Here is an 18,860-nt window from a genome sequence, read left to right as displayed (position 1 = left end):
AGTTGGGGCAGCACTTCCATCAAGTATTTTTGCAAGCCACCAATCACTTGCCGTATCCTTGAGATGCATTCCCACATGCCTGAGCATAGACTTTTCCGAAAAGTCTTCATTGCAAAAAGCTATCTCAAACTGTCTAATGAAAGCAAGTGCTTTGGTAGAGTCCATCCGTCCCTGAAAGTTTTCAAACTTTACATCCTTGTCACCGGACTTGAACTCTCGAGGCCTCTTCCTTCTATATGCATCCCTATGTACATCCTGTTCATCTGCATGATGATGATGCCGCGATGAAGATTCACGATCCCTCTTCGTTCTCTCTTGAGCCACACTCTCCAAATGAGTGGAAAGCTCAACACGAGAACGGATATGTCTACTTGGAGCAAAGCGGGAATGAGTAGAGGATCCCTCATCCTTACTCTTCTCTTGACCTGCATCAAGCCTAGCACCAGGGACTCTTGTCCTTTCAGCATTTGGCACTTGCTGTGCTCTTTCTGCTTGTTGTGCATCCTGTGCATCACCACGGGCAGCCATGAGGGGTGGCTTCTTGAAAGCCAAACTACCATCTGCTTTAGTGTATACATCACCCTTAACCATTAGGTATGCAAGTGCAAGCTCTCGGGGTTTCTCAACATCCATTTCCTTTGCAATTGCTTCAAAAGTGACTTCATGGACCGAAGCCTTTGCCTTCGCAGCCAACACCCTTTGTACATCCGGGTCATTTTTCAATGACCTAAGCTCTTCGGTTTCAGCCCTATAGCGTCGCACTTGACGCCTCAAAGATTCCAAATCAGAATGCATAGTGTCATGAGTACCTGCATCTCCATAGACATCATTGCCTGCAGCATCTCTTGCATCCCTTGTACCATGAAATTCACGGTCCTGTGTGTTCTCCACACTGTCAGAAATGTGGCTGTCCATGACACTCAAATCAGGTCACCACTTATGATTCCAAGCCTCAGACCGTTTTCCAATGAGGGGAAAAAACTGAGCTCTGATACCAATGTAACGGGAGGCGGACGCGTGTATTGGAATCGTATAAATGTGAACAACATTCTGAGCACTTAACAATTGAGCATTACAACCACAAAGCTGAAAATGACAGTACACCACATAAAGGGGCCGATGATAGGCTGACCCCCCCCTTTAGGTTATATTACCAAAAGAGTCTGCAAAGTACAAGATTATGGGTGCCTGGGGATTCATCACCAGCCTGCACCTGATTCTTCCAAATACATCATGTATGAATACATCTCAAACAAGAGAATCTGTAGGTACATCCGCCCTACACACAGGTACATCCGCCCTGCATAAGCCTCTTCACAGGTACATCCGCCCTGCACAAGAGTATCACAATCCTCACAGGTACTCCGCCCTGCACAAGATGTAAATGGATCTTTAGGCCCTGTTTCCACGCGAGAAACTGATCCAGAAACCTGTGTTCTCCGCGAGCAAGTGTCCCCAATGCTTGCCCTAAGCACCTGTTATACCAGGAAACCTTGAGACACATCCATGCTCACATATTCCATTGCTGTCCGGCCTGTTTTGTGCAATAACCAGTCCAAAACAGCAACTTTCTATCGCGAGAATTCCACCTGTAAAGGGTCCTACAGCCCTAGGGAGGTCCCTAGAGCTGTCCTGTACTGTCCAAGTTGACTTTGGACACCTGTAACCAGCCCAAAACTCGCAATAACCAGAAATTACAAGTCTGAAATTTACCAACCAGCCCTTTAGAAGAGTGTGGGGATCGTTATCCAAGCTTGTGTGAGTCCGGGAAGCAAGCAACCAGCCCTGTAGCAACTCCCAAAGCTCCAACCAGCTCTCCAATGTGTTGAGTTATGAATAAAACAGCCCAAAAGGCCTCTTGAAGGAGGCGCCTTTTCTCCAGTGCCACCTAAGGGGCTTGGTGGGTACACATAATGGCTAACAAGTGTCCCCATAAGGTGTCCAGCCCATAGTGTTCCATTTGTCCTGTTTGTATAAGTTTAGGTCCAACCAAATGGGAAATGGCCATAAGCTGTCCGGACTTCATTAATTTTGGTCCAACCAAATGCGAACGCATTATAAGTTGTCCGGCCACTTATTAATGAGTGTGTACCTGCAAACCAATAAACTTTAGTAATAAATGAAATAAGCTGTAAATTGAGTGTGGACGCACTTACCACCTGCAAAACCCATAAGCCCACAGTTTTAGGCCCAAACAGGAGTGCACACACGTGTCCACAAGGTGCCCGGGCGTCCCCGGTCCCTCGGACTTCACAAGCCAAAATAACAAGCATTGTCCAGGCAGCAAGACAATGTCACACAAAGTAAAATAAAGTTATGGCATGCATCATTTATGCATTGTGCACATGTAAACTTGGAGAACCACCTATCATCATTCTTGTACTTGAAAATATTCCGCCTGCCATCATAACACACCATGTGTGCATGGCCGGAATCCACACGGGCACCGCCCGAAAGTCCACAAATGTCCTGCCATGTCCTTGGACTCATATGCATCCACTCATATGATCCATACACATGCCCAGGTATAATACATGCATGCATCCGCATGTTTCTAGGCCTGACACGCATCCGCATGTCCCTAGAATATAGGGATTTGTGACAATTAGGAAGGGCTCACTGGTTGTTGCCAGAGGCTCTAAGGTAGACACTCTTTACTTCATGCATGCAGGTGTTTGTCACCATGCTAATGTAAATGCAACCGAGCTGCCGGAAATCTCTATGTGGCATAGCCGGTTGGGACACATGGGTGTCAAAGGAATGGAGCAATTGTCTCGTTTGGGTTACTTGCCTTCTCTAAAGTTTTCACGTTTTCAGTTTTGTGAGCATTGTATATATGGCATGCAACTCCAGTGCCCCCACAAGAAAGCTCTTGGATAGAAAGATGCTCAGTTAGAGCTTGTGCATACAGGTGTATGTGAGATGCCTCAGCTTTCTTTGGGAGGGGCAAAATACTTTGTGTCTTTTATAGATGATGCCACACGCAAGGTGTGGGTTTATCCTCTTCGTTTAAAGAGTGATACATTCTCAGTGTTTGAGAAGTTTGTTGCTCTTGTTGAGAACCAAACTGGCAAAACACTGAAGGCTTTGCGTTCCGACAATGGTGGAGAGTATATGTCCAAACAGTTTCAGGACTTTTGTGATGCTAAAGGCATCAAGAGGGAGCTTTCTACTCCTTATGATCCTCCACAAAACGGAACAGCACAGAGGATGAACAGGACCATTCAGGAGAAGGTCCGTTCTATGTTGTCACATGCTGCGTTACCTCATGGTTTTTGGACTGAAGCTGTTATGACAGCCGTTCATCTTATAAACAGGTCACCTAACACGAGGCTTGGTGGGAAAGTGCCAGAGGAAGTATGGACAGGGAAGCCTCCGTCATACAAGCACTTGAGAGTGTTTGGTTGCGTTGCGTACGTGCACATACGCAGGGAAATGCGCACCAAACTTGATCCTAAGTCTCACAAATGCATATTCCTAGGATATGGTGACAAAGGTGAAATGGGGTATAGACTTTGGGATCCCGTGAATAGAAAGATTATACGCAGTAATGATGTCATTTTTGATGAAACATGCATGTATAAGGAGCCTGCAAGGCAACAGGAGCCTAGCAGAGTCATCTTTGATGATGATGGACATCATGGACAACAACCAAGGGCTGTAAATCAGCCATTACAGCAGCAAAACCAGCCCTTAAATGGTGCTGAAAATGGTCCAAATGGACAGCCAGAGATGGCAGAAGATATCCCTATGGATATCCCACAGTTAGAGGAGATACCGGGCATGATTTTTCAGCCTTATGGCATGGAACAGGAGCCACCAATAGGTGATATGCAGGCTGGACAGCAACCTGCAAATGATGGTCATTGGGTATGGAGGTCCACAAGACCCTCCAAAGCCCCTGACAGGTTTGTTCCAGGGGTTGACTACTTGATGCTCACTGACTGTGGGGAGCCCTCATGTTATAAGGAGGCTTTACAGAGGGCAGAAAAGGCTCTTTGGGAGCGTGCCATGAAGTCAGAGATGGATTCTCTGCACAAAAATGGAACATGGAAGTTGGTGCATTTGCCTGCAGGCAAGAAGGTTTTGCCATGCAAATGGGTTTACAGGCTCAAAGTTGCACCAGATGCAAAGCCAAGATACAAAGCCAGGTTAGTGGCTAAGGGCTTCAAGCAGGAATATGGTGTGGACTTTGATGAGATCTTCTCTCCAGTGGTCAAAATGACCACACTTAGAGCTGTGTTGGCTTTGGTTGCTCATGATGATCTGGATTTGATTCAAATGGATGTGAAGACTGCTTCTCTTCACGGTGATCTCCATGAGGAGATATATATGCAACAGCCAGAGGGTTATGCAGTGAATGGAAAGGAGAAGCTTGTATGCAAGCTGAAAAAGAGTCTTTATGGGCTCAAACAGGCACCAAGGGAATGGTATCATAAATTTGATACATTCATGAAATCCCAAAATTTCAGGAGAAGTGACATAGATCACTGCTTATACACCAAGAAAGCTTTGGATGGCAGTCTATTGATCCTCATCTTGTATGTTGATGATATGTTGATTGCCGGGAAATCTCGTAAAGAGATGGATGCCTTGAAGAAGAGGCTGCATCAGACCTTTGATATGAAGGATTTGGGTGATGCAAATCACATTTTGGGTATGCGGATACTTCGGGACAGAAATCAGCATGTGTTGTATTTGTCTCAGAAGGAATACATTGGCAAAGTTTTGCAGAGGTTCAATATGGACGGGGGGAAGAAGACTAGTACTCCTTTGCCTCCATATGTGAAACTCAGTGCTATGGACAGCCCACAGTCAGATAGAGACAGGGCTGATATGGCCAAGATTCCGTATGCTTCAGCTTGTGGCAGTCTCATGTATGCCATGGTTGCTACTAGGCCGGACATTGCATTTGCAGTGGAAGTGGTTTCTAGATACATGGCCAACCCTGGCAAGAAGCATTGGGAAGCAGTGAAAGGTGTCATGAGATACCTGAAGGGCACACAGGATATGTGCATTTGCTTTGGCAAACAGGATGCATTAGTGCATGGTTATACGGATTCGGATTATGCCGGTCATCCAAATAATCGGAAGTCTACTACCGGTTATGTGTTTACATTCACAGGAGGTGCTGTGTCATGGATATCCAGGATGCAGAAGTGCACTGCCTTATCTGCTACAGAGGCCGAGTATATTGCAGCCACAGAGGCTTGCAAGGAGGCATTATGGCTATCTCAGTTAGTGGTTGATTTGGGTTATACAGGGGATATTCCATTGTTGCATTGCGACAGTCAGAGTGCCATCCACTTGGCAAAGAACCCTGTCTTTCATGCAAAGACGAAGCATGTGGATGTGAAGTATCACTTCATCAGAGAGGTGATAGAGAACAAGCAAATTCAGCTTGTTAAGATTCATACGGATGACAACCCGGCTGATCTGTTGACAAAGAGTTTGCCTCCAGAGCGGTTTGCTCATTGCAGACACTTGAAGGGCATTGGATGAGGCCAGTTTCAGCCTTGATATGGCCTTGTATATTATCATGTACATGCTGATTTTTTCTTTTCCTTCATTTAAGGGCACCTTGCCTTTAAGTGGGAGGTTGTTGGGGTAAAGGCATTATGCCCACCCTTATAGTGTGTACAAGCCCATAAGTTATAGTACATAGTACACTTAGTACTTTTAATGTACTAAGTGCACTATGTGTACTAGTGCAATATACATGTGTGATAGGGGAGTCACACAGTCTCACTTGGTGAGTTGACTTATCTCCACAACTCTCTCTCTCTCTCTCTCTTCTTCTCTCTGTGTATGTCTCCCACATGAAACCCTAATTCAGCTCCCATTCAGGATCGGGGATCACTTGGCCCGCAGACTATGATAATTCCCCCTCCAAACCGACCCTGAAGACCCTACGTGGAGAGGGTGTCCTGAGGACGTCCTACACCCCCCCATCCTTAGTTATGCAGATCGTCTCTTGGAAAGTTCACAGGATAGGGGGGGGGCAACTACCACCGCAGATGAGTACTTCATGAGCTTCAAAAAGCCTGTGTAGGAGGCCCAATTGATCTTTTGTTCCTATAGGAACATCAACTTTCGACAGGGCGTACCTGAAAATGCAGGAAAAATTAGTGTGGACACAGCCATACCTTATGGTCCTCAGCTTTTGGCCTTGAGGGAGGGGTGTGCATTTCAGTTGGTGAGAAGATGCTTCCATCAGTGCTGGATTCACGCATCATTGTTCAGGGGAGGACGCAGTGGATTATAGTCAGGGTTGGGGAGGATTGCGTGGGTTTCCTCAACATTTATGCACCCAATAGGGTAGCGGGGTGGACTGAGTTATGGGCCTAGGTGAGATAGGCTCTTCCCCAGGCTGATTCTCGGTGCACAAGTGGAGATTTTAACATGTTGGAGGACCCACAGGACAAGCAGGGAGGAGGCTTGGATACAATCACTGGGAGTGAGTACACGACCTGGGAGGAGCTGGTTCTCTCCCTGAGAGGACAGGATCCTTGGCACTTACCAAAGTTTGGCCAAACGCCAAGAAGCCTTTGCTTCTCCAAATCAGACCAGAGGATGCAGGGACCAGACCTCTCGTGCATTGACAGATTTTATGTGGATGAGTGGGCTGGTAGCAGAGGTGGTTTGGTTGGTATTCTCGCAGGCACCACATTGTCAAATCATTCACCAGTAGTACTTCTCCTGGAGGATGCTTGGACACCAAGACATCAGTAGAGTGTTTGAATCCTTGACAGCTTGGACCACGACCCTGAGATCACTAGAAGAGTCAAAAAAGGTTTGGGAGTCCCTCATTTTTAGACCGGGAGAGGCCACGCTCGACTATGGACTTCAGGAGATTAGCACCCTTTTACAGAGCGTAGCTCAGGACCGACTCACCAAGTTCGGAGAGCAGAGAGGAGTCTCCACAGGGGCCCAGCCTCCCGAGTCCCTCCAGCGCCTACAGGAGCAGACCCCAAACAGTCCATGGGTGGAGTCTCAGTTGGAGGCAACCCGCACAAAGATTGGATCGATTGAGGAGAGGACGATGGAGTATCGATACCATGTCAGGGCCTCCTTTTGGACTCAGGGAGGGGACAGAATCACCCATGATTTCTTTGACACAGCGGGCCCTCACCATCGCTGAGATGGAGTCCAGAGGCTGAGGAGCTCACACGGTACCATTGAGACTGCGGAGGCGAGGGAGAAATGAAATGAAATGAAATGTTATATTAACGTCTTCAAAAGGCCAAAGTGACCTATGAGACCAAAGTTACAACCATGTGACATCTGATACACTGTCTGGAAAAGAAAAGAAAGAACTAAGTATCTAGCCCCACAATACATCAGTAGGGGGGGCATCCGGAAGCAGCAACTAGGGAGAGTGGGAAGCTAATGCTACTGGTCAAAATGGGGTACATGAGTACATGGATACATGAATACATGAATATGGGGGAGTACAAAAGTGACAGTGAGTACAACAGTATATGGCTGGAGTCGGTAGAAGGACTCCAAGCTCGCTGAAGCTCCCGCCTTCGCCCCCCTGCGCTGCTCGCCCATCGCCGCCGCCTTCGTTTCTTGCTCCCCCCCCTTCTACTCGCCGTTGCGCCCCCCCCCCCTTCTACTCGCGGTCTTGCCTGCTTGCGCCCCCCCCTCCTCGCTGCTGCTGCGCCTCCCCCCTTCTCGCCATCTCATCCCCCCCCCCTCCTAGCCTCTTCGCGCCGACTCACCCCCCCCCCCTCCCTCTTCGCCTATTCGCCCTCCCTCCCCTTTTTCGCCTGATTCGTCCCCCCCCTCTCCGCCTGCTCGCGCCCGCCTCCTCTCAGCAGTGCCCCCCCCCCCCCCCCCCCCCCCCCCCTTCTCGTTGCTGCCGCCCCCCCCAGGGCTTCTCCTTGGGGTTTTTTCGCCCCCTCCCTGCTCTTTCGTGCCTTTCTTCACCCCCAGGGGGGTTTTTGTTTTTTTTTCCTCTTCTTCCGGTCTTCCGCCTCTTCGTGTGCAGCCCCGTTTCTTGCAGGTTTCCCGTTTTCGCCTCGCATTCGCCTGAGCTTCAGACTCTGATGGAGACTCCTCCCGCCTCGCCTCAGAGGGACTCATCCGCAGCCCCCTCGCCCGCCCCCGAGGACATCCCCATCAGGCTTTCTCTTTCGCCGGAAGAGGAAGCGAGCCTCACCGCAGAGGTGGAACGCCTCCAGGCTCATTCCACCATCTGCCGTATAGTCGGCACTCGCCCCAGCAGAGGGGAGATCAGGGATCTTCTTCAGGCCCGCGTTCTAGCAGATGTGGGCAAGATCCTGGATGTACAGCTCTTGGGCCGGGGACATTATCAGATCGAGTTCGAGGCCGCCCAGAGCGTTGCCAAGGTTCTTGCCATGAGTCCTCTAGACATCAGGGGTGCTCGGGCTTTCTTCAGGCCTTGGCAGCATGGATTTGACCCAGCTGCGGCGGAGCAGGGAGAGCGCCTCTTCCATATTACAGTTTGTTTCCCTGGTCTCCGCCGGGAGTATCTTCCGCTCCTCTCCAGGCTCGGAGCATTGGTGGGCTCGGTTCTTGAGACGGGCCCCTCAGCAGCTTCAGTGGTGGCCAGAGCAGCTGGGCTACCTTCGGTCAGAGTGTTGGTATCTGACATCTCCTCCCTTCCTAAGGTCATTCAGCTACCTAGGATAGGGGGGGGGTGGATAGATCAGAGAGTGGAGTTCTCGGGGCTCCCGAACCAGTGCTTCATTTGCAGGCAGGTCGGTCATCTGGCCAAGGCCTGCCCTCGCAGGAGACCCCGACCCTCACCACCACAGCAGCAGGCTACTGATGGCCCGCCCACAGATTCGGCTCGGCAGGCTGCCTCCGGGACACCTGCTCAGGCCACAGAGACCTCGGAGTGGCAGCCTGGACAGGGGCGCCGCCGAGGGAGACAGCCACAGCAGCATGCCCAGAGACCGCTGCAGCAGCAGCCACAGTCTCAGCCTCACTGGGTTCCCGTGAGGAACAGCTTTGCTCCCCTTCAGGAGGAGACCCCTGCAGCGACTGAGGACCAGGAGATGCCAGCTCCCCCTTCTTCACTCCCCCCACCCCCGTCCCCTCCCACCGCCTCGTCTCCACCTTCGCCTCCTCCCGCCTCCGCTCCGGTTCGGCAGCGGCTCCCTCTCCACCTCCCTCGCCTCCCCCTCCTCCCCCTCCGCCCGCCTCACCTTCCCGGGAGACCCTGGCAGTTCCCTGGCGCTCACCTGCAGTCCGGAGAGCGCTGAGCACTGACCTCGCTCGAGCATCACAGAGGAGACCTATGCCGATTAGGGCCTCACGGATTTCATCTATCCGCAGTCGGCTGAGTCGCCTTGGCATTAGACAGCGCTCGGAGGCCTTTGATTATACCTTTACACGGCTTTTTGGAGCAGAGGGCCCCCATGAGCCAGCACCCATTCGAGTTCATGTAGTGATACCTCCGGCCCGCGGGGAGGAGGCACTAGACTCAGCGGTGGCCTTCTCGTTCCCTCTATGTGGACCTTGTGATCGGGAGTGGACTCTAGAGCTCGCTCTCAGCACTTTGAAGACTCAAGTAGTTGAGTTTTCTCACCACATGAGCGATCTGGAGGTGACTGATGTGATAGGCCGACTTTGGGAGTTGGCTCATTTTTTCTTGGATCCCGGGAGTGTGGATACCTCAGGGATTCGGCATTTGGTCGTGCGCATAGTGGCAGACTTGGCGCGCGACCCTGGATATGTGAGTATACACGAGGTTTCTCTGTCAGAGCAGGAGGCAGTCGCCATGGGCCACAGCCACTGGCGCCTGATCCGGGATTCTTGCAGTACACCGGGTGGGCAGATTCGCAGCCGTTCGGATGGGGACTACTCTCCATCCAAGCCGCTTGCGAAGGCCCGCCGTACGGCTGAGACAGCATCCACCTCAGCAGGGCATCCATGAGGATCATCTCATGGAATGTACAGGGCCTTGGCGGAGCACACTTTATACGCTATCGAGGTTGCTTGAGGCAGGAGCTTCAGAGATGCCTGGTTGGTGGCAGCATTGACATTTTGATGATGCAGGAGCACCACTTGGGTGAGAGCAGGATCCGGAGATATGGTTCGGTGATGCCTGGTAGATGGGACACTTTTTGGTCTGCAGGGTTTGGTCCTTTGGGTGGACAGGGAGGAGTATGCATGGTTATTGCAGATGTATGGCGGCAGGCCATTGTGGATCGAGGGATCATTGTGCCTGGTAGAGCACAGTATGTCATTCTGAGGATGCATGATGAGCTATTGGGTGTGCTCAACATCTATGCACCCAATCATGCTAGTGCCAGAGCAGAGTTTTGGACTCAGGTTACAGATGCATTGCCAGAGGCCGCACATTGGTGTGTTGGGGGAGACTTCAACATGCTCGAGGACCCGGCAGATAGGGTGGGAGGCAGTCATGTTACAGTGCATGGCACGGAGCTTGCAGCTTGGGACCGGTTTTGCATGTCACTGAGGATCACTGATGCATGGCAGCATGGGGCTTTCTCCCGGTCTCAGGACAGTCTTAGTTTCTCTCGGTCGGATCGCCGGCAGGGAGGGACTAATCTATCTCGGATTGATCGCTTTTATGTGGGCGATTGGTTAGGAGAGCGAGGGGGCTCCGTCGGCATTCTTGCTGGCACCTCATTTTCAGATCATGCGCCAGTTATATTGACATTGGAGGAGGGGACACGGGAGCCCAGCTTGCAGTTGAGGATCCCAGAGAGGGTACTTGCAGATCCCAGTCTCGCTGAGGACATTGAGAGGATCTGGCATGATAGTCAGTGCTCTGACCAGGATGCAGCGGGCCAGTGTGCCCAGGGACTCATTGATCTTAGCTCTTTTCTACATGCTGCAGCTTTGACACGACTGGGAGAGATTCGCAAGCGGGAGCAATGGCTGAGACGCAGCCTTGCTTCGCTACAGCGCCTTCAGGAGCAGCAGCCTGCATGTGAGTGGGTGGCGTCCCAGCTGTGCCAGGCACGCCAGGAGGTTAGAGAGGTAGAGGAGCAGAGACATGAGTTTTACTATCGTCGTCAGGCCTCTCAGTGGACGCAGCTTGGTGATAGAGTGACTGGGGAGTTTTTTGAGATCACTGGACCCCGTCATGCGCGAGCAGGAGTTCGCCAGCTTGGTAGACCGGATGGATCGATAGCTACTGAGCTCGGGGAGATCAGAGCCATTGCCACTGCTTTTTATAGTGACCTGCTTTCAGCGGAACCAGCCACTGAGGATCGAGATGTGTGCAGACAGACTGTGTGGGCCCATGTGCAGAGGAGGGTCACAGACCATATGCGCACAGTTCTAGGTGCGCCTCTGTCAGAGATTGAGCTTGCCGAGGCCTTGAGGGTCCTGCCGCGACATAGTTGCCCAGGGGAGGACGGACTGACGCCGGCCTTTTTTATGCGCTATTGGGACCTTTTGGGGCCAGGCCTCCGCAGGGGCTTTCAGCATGTTTTGGACACTGGGGTGATGCCGCAGAGCTTTTCAGAGGGCTTGATCTATCTTATCCCCAAGGGGGAGGGAGTATCGGATGACATTCGGCATTGGAGGCCTATTACGATCCTCAATACTGTCTACAAGGTCTTAGCAAAGGCCTTGAGTTTGAGGATCCAGCCCTTCCTGGGGGAGTTGATTCATGCTACTCAGACAGGATTTGTCAAGGAGCGCAGTATCCTTGACAACATCTTTATTTTCTGGGAGGCGACGGCCCGAGCTAGGTTTCTTGGCGAGGACTTGGTCGTGATGCTTCTCGATTTTGAGAAGGCATACGATAGAGTTGATTGGGGATTCTTAGAGGGCACTATGCTACGCTGGGCTTTGAGCCAGGATGGATCAGAGGGGTGGCAGCTTTGTATTCCACAGCTCGCAGCCAGGTGCTGATTGCAGGAGGTCGGGGGCCGAGTTTTGAGCTGACCAGATCAGTCCGTCAGGGGTGTCCTCTCGCCCCTTTCCTTTTTCTCTTCTTTGCGGAGGCTATGAGTATGTATTTGACGGCAGAGGAGGTTGGTTTGAGAGGACTCCAGCTCCCAGTCCGGGGGGAGGATTTGCTTGATGCTGAGTTTGCAGACGACACGGGCTTATTTTTGCATGGCCAAGAGGCCAATCTTATTCGGGCAGAGCAGTCGCTCCAGGTTTTTAGTGCAGCTTCGGGAGCATTGATCAATTGGCGCAAGACAGTGGCCTTTTGGATCAGTAGTGCTCCCACTCCGGCATGAAGCCCGGACCCCGGTTTTAGATGGATCCCTCCAGGCACAGCAGTGCGGTATTTGGGATGCCAGATTGGCCTCGATTTGTCACCTGAGCAGCAGATTGCCCCGCTTCTTCTGAGCATTCGGAAGAAGCTATTGGATTGGAGTACAGCTCGACTATCCTTGGCAGGGAGGGTGGTGGTGGCAAATCAGGTGCTGTTAGCGACTATGTGGTACATTACGTCTTGCTGGATTTTCTCGAGCTCTTGCATCAGCCAGGTACAGAGGCTGATCAGGAACTTTCTGTGGTCTGGGCGGGACGGTCAGCCAGCTCGGGCAAAGGTTGCATGGGCAGTGATTACACTTCCGCTGGCTCAGGGCGGTTTGGGCATTATAGATCCAGTCGATCAGAGTAGAGCCTTATTGGGGAAGCTTATTGTTCGGGGGTTGCTTCCAGGCGCTGAGCCTTGGAAAGAGCTCCTCTTGCAGCGACTGTAGGCCCGGGCGCCTCCTGCAGGGGGTACTTGGGCACCAGAGATTCGCTGGATCTTCATAGAGATGAGGAGGACAGGCCTCAGTAGAGGATGGGAGGACAGATTTGCTTTGAGTATCCTGAGAGCTTGGGAGCTGCTGAGACCGGGGCTCTCTCAGCGGCCTCCTTCTTGTGTTGAGGAGCGGGCCAGGCAGCCGCTCATCTGGAGCCCAGCGGTTCGTACAGAGCAGGGTCATATGCTGGGTTCTCGGCCTCGTCTAGCCTGGGGACCTTTAGCGGCAGGCCCAGCTCGTAGTTTTGGAGACTGGCAGGCTTTCTGCAGTCTACCAGAGGAGACCCAGGTGGAGAGGCTGAGTCACTTCAGAGGGGGGTTGATTATGAGGGATGATATTCAGGAGGCACTTACAGAGGAGTGGTTCACACCTCTCGAGCCAGTGGCCCCACGGTGGATGGGAGCCTTTACACAGTTGGAGATCCTGATTGCTGTCAGAGCTAGCACTGAGGATGGCAGATGCCTCTATTATGAGATTCAGGATGAGGGCAGACTCCAGAGAGTGGAGGTGGAGTCGCCTTTGGTTGCAGAGTGCACCTTTCAGAGGATTCGGGTAGTGGCTGCCGCTTCTCGGAAGTGGCATATTGACCCCGACCCTGCTGACGTGCCCCCGGATTGGCGCATATGGGCATATGCAGCGCGCCCCTTGGCCCGGCTACAGTGGGACCCCGGGGAGTACGAGTGGCATGATCCTTATGCATCCCTTGAGGCCACAAAGATCACCTTTTTCCAGTATACTGTTCGGCTCGGACGGCATATTTTGACGGCGAGGAGGACGGTTTCTCCAGCGGCAGCAGGGCATTGGCGATTGCAGGGACTATCACAGGAGTTCCTGGAGGATTTCTGGGCTCGGCTCTGGGCTAGTCGACAGGCCCGCAGGATCTCGGCTTTTCAGTGGCTGGTCGCCCACAGGGGCTCAGCAGTTGGCACTTGGCTTGTTTACAGCGGTCTTCCGGCGGCCTGCGTCCGATGCGGCCACCCTATGGAGACACAGAGACATTGCCTTTGGGACTGCCCTCAGATACAGCAGATTTGGCTGCGGATGCTGCGTATTCTGGCCCCCCTCTCTCCAGAGGGTATGTTTACGTGGGGTGCCGCTGCTTGGTCGACTTCGTCAGGGCCTGCTATGGGCTATGAGATGGAGCAGGGCAGTCAGGCCATCAGATTTATTAGGGGCCAGCCTCGCCTGGTTCCGGCACCGGATTTCTCGTCCGCCAGCTGGACACAGGAGGGGGATTTACGATGGGAGCTCCTCAGCAGCCTCACCATCTGGTTCACCTGGAGGGCCCGGTGCTTTACGGCCTTTGAGGGGAGATTAGAGCCACCAGCAGAGACTGTTCGGGGGATTTGGCAGGAGTTGATCCACACCCTGCGAGGACAGTACGACCGCATCCGGGGAGACTCGGATGAGGCGATCTTACGGCGCCAGGCCTTTCACACCACTTGGCGCTGCGGCCCGTTCTACACCCTACACACGGGATCCCCCCGTTGGCACTACAGGCCACCTGTTTGGCTCTTCCCCCCCCCTATTGTATGATTTAGCCGCTCAGTTCTTTAGACTGATGCTTGTATTTTGCAGCACCTAGGGAGAGTCTCCCGGGCTGCCACGATGTATTCACTGCTCTTCTCTCTGTTAGGAGCAGGAGAGATCTCTTTTGTAGCCCTACGGGCATTTTTTACATAACTAATGAAAGGATCTTTTCTCGAAAAAAAAAAGTATATGGCTGGAGTCGTAATCATCCTAGGAGCTCTAGCATGGGTCTCTGCCGGATGGCCTGGAGGCTGGATATCTGCCATAGTGAGATGCCTGGTCAGGCGAGCCCGATGCCTCGCAATGATGCTCTGAATCCTCCGGTGTAGGCACCGTCTCCGATGTGAGGATCTGCGAACCCTCGGGCGTCTAGATCTGCCCAACTGGATAGCTCTCTCAACTAGAGTCCCACGGGGTGCTCGCTGCTGGGCTGTCGACAGATGTAGTGCTCCTCCGTCTTTGGCTCTATCCAACAAATCTGACAAATCCTGTCCCCTGGAGGTATGCCTCTAACTCTGCCTGTCTCTATCTCTAACTGATGTGAGGAGGTGCGGATCTGCCCAATGGCGCACCTCAATCCATGAGACAGATGGGTATCCATGTAGCTCGGTCTAAGTATAAAGCCATCCTCAGTGGTGCGGAGAAGATGGTCTCTATAGAAAGCCATCTTCGTCCCCAACTCCTGTGAGGGCTCTAGCCATGTCCTCCTAGTGTCCAACTGAATGAGGTCCTGTCTGATGACTCTACTAATCTCAGAATGTGTCAAGGTGAGAGAGGGTGCCTCCAGAGAGTACTGGAAGGGTGGAAGTCTGTCTAAGCTGAACCCGTGAAGCTCAAACCATGATGCTATCTGCGCATACCAACATGAAGTGTCTCCCTCCATGGCTAGCTGATGAGAGGACTCTAAAGCAAGTCGTGCATACCCGTGCCGGGGAAGCTCCCAGGTGCTATGAATGAAGGACACAAATCTGGCAAGAGCCTCTACTACGATCGGTGGTGCTCCCATCTCGGCTCGGATAATCTCATGGGGTACCGAGGCCTTAGCCCGAATCATCCTGGAGATCATGGACACAAGTGGTCTCTCCATCGATCTCCATCCATCGTATGTGCGTCCTGATTGACTGTGACGATCTAGGCTAGGCCCCCAGATCTGTACTCCATATAGCATAGCCGATGTGACCAGCGTGTCAAAAAGCCACAGCTTAGTGCGTGGCTCCTGAAACTGTACCTGTGAGCACATCCTCTCTAGACCTCCTAGTGCTGCATATCCTCTAGTCAATCTGTCCTCTGCTGCCCCCCTCATGGAAAATGTGGGCCCAGTGAACACCACTCCAAGATATGTGTATGAGTCAACATACTCCACTGTCTCCTACCCATATGTGAAAATAGGCGCTGATCTCCAGACCCACTGAGCTGTAGTGTTAAACACCATAACTTTGGTCTTACCAAGGTTAACTGAGAGCCCACTGTCCTGTGCATAAGCATGTAAAGTATCCAAGTGCCTCTACATACCCTCTAGTGATTATAAGCACAATCTCATCAGCATATTAGAGCAGAGGTATCCAAGTGCCAGCCAACTGGGCTCCTCTGTCCCCTCGTGTCCCAATATAATCAGAGATCTCATCAATGTATACTCCAAATAGAGTCGGAGAGAGCAGGCAGCCCTGTTTCACCCCTATAGTGGAGTGTACTGGCTGGGAGAGACCCTCTGAAGTCCGCACCTGCCCAACTACTGTCTCATAAAGTGCCATAATACCCCAAATGAGCTCACATGGAACCCCCAAGTCTTGCAGCCTGCGCATCAGTCTAGCTCTGGGCACTGTGTCAAAGGCCTTGCGGAAATCCACAAAGCCACAGTAGATCCTCCTCCCATGTGCTCTGCCCTCCTCAATGATAGCCCTGAGGGTAAAGATATGATCCAAAGTAGAGAATCTCCTCCTGAAACCGGCCTGTCCCTGAGCTCGAACCCCTTGTCTCTCTGCCCATATGCTCAACTCATGCTCAAGAGTAGAGGCATATAGCTTGGCCAGCAAGTGACCAATCATAATGGTGCGGTAGTTAGTTGGCAGGCTCGGATCTCCAGACTTGAGTACCGGCACAATCGTGGAAGTACTCCAAGTCCCAGGAAACCCCTCACACATGGTTCTATTAAACATGAGAGCTAGCAAGTCTGCAATCATATCTCTAGCATGTATGAAATGCTCCGCTACAATGCCCTCATGATCCTGTGCCCTCCCTGTATGCAATCTGTTGATGGTCCTCCTCACCATCTCTGCTGTGAAGAAGGTAGAAGTGGGTGGACAAGGCTCTGGAGGGTTCGGAAGTGGTGGCTGCTCTGGTACTGTGTAGAGGGAGGCTGCATACTCGCCCCATGTATCTGGAGAGGTAATGGCCGGAGGCGGGGGGGGTGCACTCTAAGCAATCTCTAGGCCTCCCCAGAATCCTGACTAAAAAACAACTGATAGATGTCTCTCTCCAGCCGAGCTAAGAATGCTCTCTTCTTCCGTCGAATGAGGGATCGGAAGATGATGCGTGACTGTCTATATGTAGTGACACCTGTGGCCACCTCTCTCTATAGCCGGGCTCTGAGCTCCCTACAATCATCATCATACCAACTATTCTGGAGCATGCTCCCAGGACGTGGTCGTACTGTGGGCTGCGTGTGTGGGAAGGCCGTCGCTGCAGCTGTATGTAAAGCCTCTGTCAGGATCTGTGTGAGCTCTGCTAATGGCCTGTGTGGATCCTCTGCACTCAACAAGCTGTAGATCTCTGCGGTGTATACTCCATCAGTCTCTCTACCGAAGGTATATCTCGGGTGATAGGAGGACTGCCCAACCTGGCGGGTACTGTAGTGGAAATCCACCGTAAAGGAGAGAAGTGCATGATCCACCGTAACTCCGATGGGCTTGGGGCCAATCGCAAAATCCTGGATACTTCGGATGAAGGTTGGTGAGGCTAAAACATAATCCACTGTGCTTGGTGAGGCTAAAACATGTCTGTGTGGAAAGCAAGTAAAGCCACTGGCAAGTGGATACCTCTCTAGGCCATTTAAAATGGCCAGCCCATGTGCAGTCCCCATCTCCAAGAGGTATCTCCCATACTCAGTACACTCCACCTCATCCTGTGATCTCCGGGTCAAACACATCTCCTCCACATCTATCTCTCTCAACATCTCCTCCGAAGTGTCAAAGAAGGAGGTCTGGTACTGAGCCGTTCGAGCATTAAAGTCCCCAAGTATGATAACATCTCCCTCCCTGGAGAACTCCCATATGTCCTCATCTAGAATCATATATGGAGATTGCCCCTTGGGCGCTGCATAATGAGATGTGCTGGGTGGAAAGTAACATATAGCAATGTACAGGGGTCTACCCGCATCTGCCCTCACTCTGACCCACATGTACCTCGCGCTCTTATCACGGCGCATAACATGGATGAGTGGCTGAAGCTCCTCTCTAAAAAGAACTGCAACTCCTCCGGATCCGCGACCACCATGCTTCGAACGGGCCTCCTGTCTACAAGTCGTCTCCCATCTGTATCCTGCCACTCTGGGTAATGTGCTGCCTGGGGCCTGATGTGTCTCCGAGTAGAAGATGATGTCCCTATCTCTGAAGCGGTCCTCAAAGGCCCCCACATCCAGTCTCAATGCTCCATTGAAGTTCCATACTGCAAGTCTCAGACTGGTCCCATAGGTCTCGCACCGTCAGGTGGTGCGTCTCTCTAGTATCACCACTCTGCCTCTATAAAATGCTAGCTTCCCTTTTTCTCTGGCTGCCCTAATCTCCGGCATGCACTCCCTCATATGTGCTAGCTGTGCCAAGGTGAGGTCATCTCCTAAAAAGATGCCCGTTTTCTTAAGGGCGGAACGCTCTGCATCTTGGGCTGCTATCCGTGCTTCAAGCTTCTTGACTTTGTCAAAGAAGGCTGCGGTTGACCATATTAATTGCATTGTCCGTCTCTTTCTTGTGTTGTTGGATGGCTGCCTTGATCAGGTCTTCAATGTCGATCCTCTCCATCTTGTCTTGGGCTGAAAAAGGCTGGTTTCGGGTTAAAAATTAATCAACCCTGGCCATAGGAAGAGCTCTGTGCTTGTCTGCAGCGCTTCCCACAGAGAGAGAAGCCAGAGGGGGCTGTTGCGAAGAGAGAGAAAGATAAGCAGCAGGCGGGGGAGAGAGAGAGAAAGAGAGTTATGTTGCTGCCTTGGGGGCCTGAACAAGGGTGGGTGGGTGGGGAAAGGGGGTGCAGAGGTGAAGACAGGCGAAATGCAGGCGGGCGGACAGGGAGACAGGCAGGGTGCGCAAGAGAGAGAGGGAGGCGAGGCGAACAGAGAGACGGGCACACGCAAGAGAGAGAGGGAGGCGAGGTGAACGGTGAAGACAGGCGAAATGCAGGCGGGCGAACAGGGAGACGGGCACACGCAAGAGAGAGAGGGAGGCGAGGCGAACGGAGAGAGTCTGCCAGCATACGCAATCCCCCCCCCCCAAAGGTTCGGACCATAGCCACAGGTTTCTCAGAAATCTCCTTTCAGCAGATTCCCTCACCCCTCAAGTGGAGGATGCGAGGGAGAGTCTGCCAGCATACACGGGAGGTGCCCCGGGCCTCCAAGCCCTTTTGTGC

At 52.3% G+C, this 18,860-nt stretch overlaps 1 protein-coding gene and 1 pseudogene across 4 annotated transcripts in view; both read right to left on the bottom strand.

Moving 5' to 3' along the window:
- The window catches only part of LOC147633920 (vacuolar protein sorting-associated protein 51 homolog), a 121,917-nt gene that overhangs the window by 14,375 nt on the left and 88,682 nt on the right, over nucleotides 1–18,860 (bottom strand). The window lies entirely within an intron of this gene.
- Nucleotides 16,488–18,192, bottom strand: LOC147633921 (uncharacterized; annotated as a pseudogene).

Source organism: Cibotium barometz, chromosome 11, assembly GCF_041138505.1.
Source record: "Cibotium barometz isolate CiBa-2024 chromosome 11, ASM4113850v1, whole genome shotgun sequence".
NCBI classification, from domain to species: domain Eukaryota; kingdom Viridiplantae; phylum Streptophyta; class Polypodiopsida; order Cyatheales; family Cibotiaceae; genus Cibotium; species Cibotium barometz.
This window is presented reverse-complemented; position numbering and strand designations above follow the sequence as displayed.